Source organism: Urtica dioica, chromosome 8 (genome assembly GCF_054948205.1).
Source record: "Urtica dioica subsp. dioica isolate 48M chromosome 8, U.dioica_male_clone48M_v1_H2, whole genome shotgun sequence".
In the NCBI taxonomy this organism is placed as follows: Eukaryota; Viridiplantae; Streptophyta; class Magnoliopsida; order Rosales; family Urticaceae; genus Urtica; species Urtica dioica.
In genome coordinates, this window is record NC_142763.1 from 9,738,281 (window position 1) to 9,745,000 (window position 6,720).

The 6,720-nt window shown below is 33.9% G+C and overlaps 1 long non-coding RNA gene across 1 annotated transcript; it reads right to left on the minus strand.

Moving 5' to 3' along the window:
* Window positions 1-1,313: 1,313 nt before the first annotated feature.
* On the minus strand, window positions 1,314-1,615 carry LOC149387933 (uncharacterized). The gene is made up of 2 exons (XR_016300458.1): window positions 1,511-1,615; window positions 1,314-1,382 (listed from the first exon to the last, which is right to left on the minus strand). It is a non-coding gene; the product is annotated as an uncharacterized LOC149387933 (long non-coding RNA).
* Window positions 1,616-6,720: the final 5,105 nt, after the last annotated feature.

The following is a 6,720-nucleotide window of genomic DNA, read 5'->3' on the forward strand; positions in this document are numbered from 1 at the left end:
TAAGCTTATAGGTTATAAAATTATTTTTGAAAAACATTACAATACGGGAATGTTTCGGATTCAATCACACACGTTCGGTACTCGTAACTCACGGAAACCGACACTCACGGAAACCGACACTCTCGGTTTATCTCGAACCCACGAACCATAGCACACCTGAAGCACCCGATTTGAATCCGAAACAACTCACTAACTCACGTGATTAGTATCATAAACGTACATAACTATTTTACGAATAATATTACATATTATAGTTAAAAGACTTTTAGTAGAAACGACTCGGTTAACAATTAGAGTCGGGAGCCGGTACATTCACGACTCGTCGTCGCCGCCGTCGCTGTTCAAACGCATCGTCGCCGACGCGGAAACGAAAGGATGCCGAGTCGCTGTCGTCGCTGCGTAACTCACTCTGCCTCGACACGCTGAGGTTTCGCAGCCCGTGTCTGCACCGTCGCTGCGCGCTGTCACAGCCTCAAGACATCTCACCGAGCCGTTGACGTATCGCTCGAACTGAACAGCCCCTCTTTGCCTTGTCGCTGAACCCGAACAGCCCTCGCTGCTCGCCCGCGACTCGCCGGAACCATCCTTGCTGCATCCTCGTACCTGCGGTACGAGCTCGGAGAGACACGCAGCACCAACAAGAGAGCATGGTTAGATTAAAAATTGAACCGAGGATACCCAAGTTTCTCGATTCGAAATCAATTCCCGAACAAGGCATTCGGAAATCGAACACTCACCCGATCCTAACCCGTCCCACGCTCAGCAACAACAACAACAAAAACCAAAGACGAGCAACACTTTCAACCAAGTAAATTTTCTAAAAAGAACCTATGTTATTCACATCCTAGCGAGTCTCCGACTCGTCTAAAAACACCACAAATTCAGATCCGATCCTACGCATATCAGTACCACACCACAGACAAAACAAAAATCCACTCAACATACTTCAAAGCCAAGCACATACTCTGAAATCCGAAACCTCCAAAAATCAGCCCAAAAGTGAACCAAAACACAACTTACGTGAAAACTGAAATTGAACAAGTAAAACTCCAATTTTCAACACTTAAAATCAGAGTCCTAATCAACAATTAACTGATTCAAGCATCACACATGAAAACCCCCAATTTTCCCTTCCAAATTTTCGGCCAAAATATCCATAAAAATCTGAAAATCCTAACTCAAATAATTTCAGCTCACTACAAGCACAAACCGAGCCCAAACACAAGCAACCCACGAAATCAACCAAATGAACTCAAAAACCCCTAATAGGAAAACATAGGAATCGGACTAGAAACAAAGAAAACGAGTTGGATTTCCTACCTTGATGTAGAAAACGAACCCACAACTCTCGGCTTCTCCTACTCCACGAAATCCCGCTCAACCTTGTGGAGAGAACAAAATCGGAGCCAATGATTCTCAGCGTGATTGAAGAAGATGAACGAAGGAAAAGAAAAAGAAATGGAGATGAAGAAGATGAATAACGGGAAGGAGAAGAAGAGGACGAACTCACCTAAACCACTCCGGCGTCTCTCGGTCGTTGTTCTCTCTTTTTTTTTTCTTCCGTGCGTTTTTTTTTTCCCCCTTCTTGCTTTGGTTTGTTCCAACGTGAAAGTGAAAAGATAAGGGTAATAGAAGAGTCTAGAATACTATATGTGTGGCTGAGAAATTAATGGGATAAGGACCAAAAATAATCCTACTAACTTCCTCATTCTCAAATTTCCTTTCAAATAAACCACCTTTTGTTTGCAAATCGATCCTTTTACTCTCAAAATAAACATCTCGTCCATAATTAAATGGAAACGATTTAGAAAATAAACCGAGATAATTTCTCGTTGATTCTAATTTATTTTGAATATATTTAAGGTGTTTCGGAAATTATTTTCACTCCCGAGACTCTTCTTAGTACTCGAGGACTCACCGAAAATATTATTCGGGAAATTAAAATCATTCGAGTCCAACTCGAAATTCTCAACTCATTCCGAAATCTTTAATTGACCTTAAATATTTATTTTCTAAATCTAGGACCATTTCACGCTCTAGTGAAATTATAATTTGCAACAATACTCGATTCAAGGAAAAAACTCGTTCATTGATTCCAACGTTCACAAGACGAGTTACACAAAAAGCCTTACTTTACAGCATACCTCCGATGAGTCTACGGAACTGATGCTTCTGAGGAAGGGTGACAGATAGGCTAAAGGGTGGGCTTTCAGCTTTTCTATGAGGGGGTTTTTAATATTATTTTATTATTATAATGCTTTAGCTAGCTATAATGCTTTAACCCTATAGGCTACGTAAGCTAGCTAGGGTTTGTGAAAGCTCACACGTCCATTCACCTCTGCTCTCCTCAAAACCTGGTGGTACATTAATCTCTCTCTTCTCTGACACTCCCTTCCTCTGCCTCGTCACCTTGATACGTAATAACGTGTGATATATTAAAGCGGATTTATATATGTATGGTTCATTGATTTCAACTATCGCAATTATTGATTTTTGCATAAATGAGATTGTCGTTCGTCATATATAAATTGGGTTCACCGGCTTATCTGCTGTTTTTTAAGACCACAAGCAAAAAGTCACGCGCATGAGAATAGTTTGCGATGAAAAAGAAGAAGAAGAGAGCACAGTGGTTCCCAAAAAGTTCAACAAAGCTCTTCTTACTCTATCTATCTACTTCTTCTCACTTAATTCCTCGTCACGTGACTTCTATTATTATGGCTGTGTATTGCGATGACGATGTGATATGCCCTTGAAAAAGACGTAAATCATAAATAAACAACTAATTAACATATATATGGTTGTGCGTTGAATATAGGAATCTAACCACACTATGTGTATATATAAAAGCCGGAGGAAAATGTTTTTCTTTTAATCTTAATACTACCTTAATTTAACTGTTAACTATTTTCTTTCTCTCTCTCTTTTTTTTTTTGCTAGCAAACTGTTAACTATTTTCAGGAATCCCCGGTGGGCGATGACGAACAATTTTCATAGCAAGTTAGCAACTTCTTCAACTATAAAAAGTTTTTCCTAAAAATTAAAACCCGTCACAAAAGTATTAACAAAGAGAGTGAGAATAAAGAAACCCACATCCTCATTTTAAAGGAATAATACTAGAATTATGATCACTTTAATAATTTTGTACCAAAATTCATTAATTACATTTTAATAAAAAAAATTATTACTTATCTATAGGAGAGAGAAATGTTTGGTATCAAAATATTTCTAAATGACTAGTCATTTAATTTTTTTTTGTATTTATTTCTTAATCATTTAATTTATTTACATTTAATATTTTAACAAACACATTATGTTTAAAAAATAAATAAACTAACACATTTAACTCTCTCTCTCTCTCTCTCTCTCTCTCTCTCTCTCTCTCTCTCTCTCTCTCTCTCTCTCTCTCTCTCTCTCTCTTGCGTGGCTGATTATATGGGTTGTTAAATGCTAACGGCGTCGGACTGCATAAAAGCGACGTATGGTTCATTTTCGTTCTTGATATTTATTTTGTTCTTCGTGTTAGATTTTGTTCTTCCTTTACATTTTTTTCCTAGTTTAGAGTTTAGATCTTTTCATTAATATATAATGTATGCGAAATGGAGTGATATGTGAAGTAAATTAATATAATTTTTTAAAAGTTTTTTGGAATCTGGAAAAAAAAATTATTTCTTTGAAGATCTATTGATATCTTTGTCAATAAATTTTTGTACGTCAATAAATCTTCAAAGAATATGAAAGTGAAGTATTAAAAGAGATGTAATTTATAAGAGAAATGAAAAAGGAAATTAATAAAGTTAAAAAGGTGAATGTACAAAAGGCAGTAATAGTTCCAAATTAAAACACAAGTAATGGGTTTTGATACTATCAAAATGATCATAATTTCGATATTATCTCAATTTTAAATATATGTTTCTCTTTACTCTGGTTTCCATCGAATCTTCTCGAATCTAAATAATTCAATAAAAATTAAATTGGTTGTCGTTTTTTCTTAATTAGATTTGTCATGTTTTACGCATACCCAATTTTTCTTGTGTTGTTTAAATGGAGAGAATATATAAAAGAAAGGAAATTATGATGGAAAATGTTTAACTAACATTGGGATTTCATTGGAAAAATTACATGGATGGTATTTTAAAAGTGCAACGTTCCAAATATAGTTGGTGTTTTGAATCCTTTCAAAGTTTAGAGGTTTTCAAACTGTAAATGTCATCTTTCTTTTAAATAAAATAGTAAACAGTAAATTAAATTAAATATAACCCAAAACAGTAACAATTTTTGGATTAAAAAAAAATCTATAAACATAAAAAAAATGACAATTAAAAACTTGAAAAAGATTATTTTTGTGATAAATATTTGGACCATATTAGTTTTAAAAAAAACACTATCACAAACAATTTTCACAAATATATTCTATTTTTCATGAAAAATAGGGTGGAAAATAAAGCGTCTAAATTTTAAATGCGGGCCGTATAAATTTCTATTTTCTCACTTTATTCTCATATTTACCCTTTATTTTCCATAACATCAAAAACAAGATATAATTTTTATTTTTCCTCTTAATTTCACTTCCATTTATATGATCACTCGTGTTTTCTCATTCTCTCATATATTGAATTCCAAACGGGTAACAGAGGATAGTCTATGAGGTGTCAGTTTCCTTCTAATGCAATTCTTGCGTATGCGGTCAATCGTGGTATCCTTTTTTTTTTATTATATAAAATTAAGAAGTAAAAAGTTATTCAACTTTTCGTTTTGTTGCAACTATTTACGATTTTGTATCTTAAGAAGCATAATAGAATTTCAAGGAATATGCAAATAAAAAAATAAAAATAAAAACTTGTAAATTTCGGATTCACACATCTTATAATACAATGAACTTGATAAGATTATAGCTAGTTTCTAGTAATGGTATCCGATTCTCTACCAAAGTTCATTGAAAAGACCAAGCATTTTGTGCCTTTCTTTTTCTTCTAGCACAAAACATAGCTCACAAAGTTCACAACATCATAGCAAAAAAATAAGAATTTTTTTTTTCCTTTGACATAAATTTTGTTGTTCAGTCACCATATCTTATCCAATGGTGAAAATAATAATAATAAATATTATTTTGCTAATTAATATTCAGAAATGAAAGCTTACCCATAAATAATTGAAATCATACATGCATGTATTATACAAAGAATAATCAAACACGTGCAATTTATGATACTACATAACAAAAAATTGAAACGTAAAAGTCCTTGAATGCTCTCTTTCCTGGATTCAGGCTGAAATACAGCTCAATTAAAAAATAAATATTAATTATTAACTATACGAGATTTAGAAAGAAAAAATCAGAAACCCATAATTGATAATTGTAGTAACTGTTCTTACCAATTATTAATCATACGTGATAAAAAAAATAATAAAAAAAAAACCCAAAACTCAAGAATGAATTCATAGAATCATCAATCAATATGAAAAACCACACACAATTCCGAGACCAATACACCAAAACCTACTAGAAAATAAACTCTGTTCACAATTCAAGAAGTGAACCAATCCCTCCGATTAGACTCCACTATCCAGCTAATAGAAAATTAATAGTCTAAAATAATAGATTAAACAACTCTTTTCATAAGCCTACCCAGTACTCCGAACAATTATTTATACTAAAACATAATTAAAATAGCATAGACTCAATAACTAATGTACTAATTTACCAAACGAGTGTACCATGCTAAGTAGAACTAAAAAAGTCAGGATGAGTCTACGGAAGTGATGCTTCTGAGGAGGGGCTCTTAAGAACGGAGCGAAAGCGTGAGGCACAAAGAGACCTTTGACTCGCCTGACGTGAAGCGCTTCGTTTGTGGGAGCTCGAGCTTGGTGAATATGGTCAAGTTTGCAGCTGGAAAGCAGGATTTCTTCCTCGGTTTCTCCTATTTCGTTTGTGTTCGGTTCGTCCTCGGAATCCCGTGGATTTTCTCCCACGGGCTTGAGTTCGACGTCTTTCAACTCTACTGTCGGTATCTTTTGAATATAGTATACCAACAAAAAAAAATTATGATCAAGTCAGCGAAACATTCTTCTTCTGATTCACTTTAATTATTGTTGAACACTGAAATCACATTGTGAACGATAAATTAACTTTTAATATTTTGTCCCTTCTTTTGGATTTAGGCTTATAGTTTAGTGGCACGAGAATGGAGATCATCTTCGATCAACATGAATACCATCATTTAGACAAAATTCTGTAAGTGCTCTAAATAGTGGATCATTTTATATGTGTTTTTCGATTTCACAAGAAGAAAGAAAGCTGATATGAACCTTGAAGATTTCAATAGAATGGTACTGAATACAAGGAATTCGAGAGACCCCAAACTCTCTCAGAAGGCTAGCCTTGCACAAAGGTAAATGATTATTTCTAACCTCTATTTATAGACTAAGTGACAGTCAACATATAAATTATATTTCCAGTCCTAACAAAAACATCTATAGTTCTGGACTATCCCACGAACCACGTATTAAATGAACATTTTGGAGCCAAAATTACCAAGACATGAGAAAAGGAAAGCAATTTTCTTTTGTGTTGTCATACATCTTTTGTGTTGTCATACATCTCTTGGCAACGTGAGTGTTGTCGTAACATAACCTTATCACATAATTATTAACCTTATCTCTTTCTGAAAAAAATAAACTTATCTTTTGCAGCCTTTTTTTTTTTTTTTTTTTTTTTGCTTA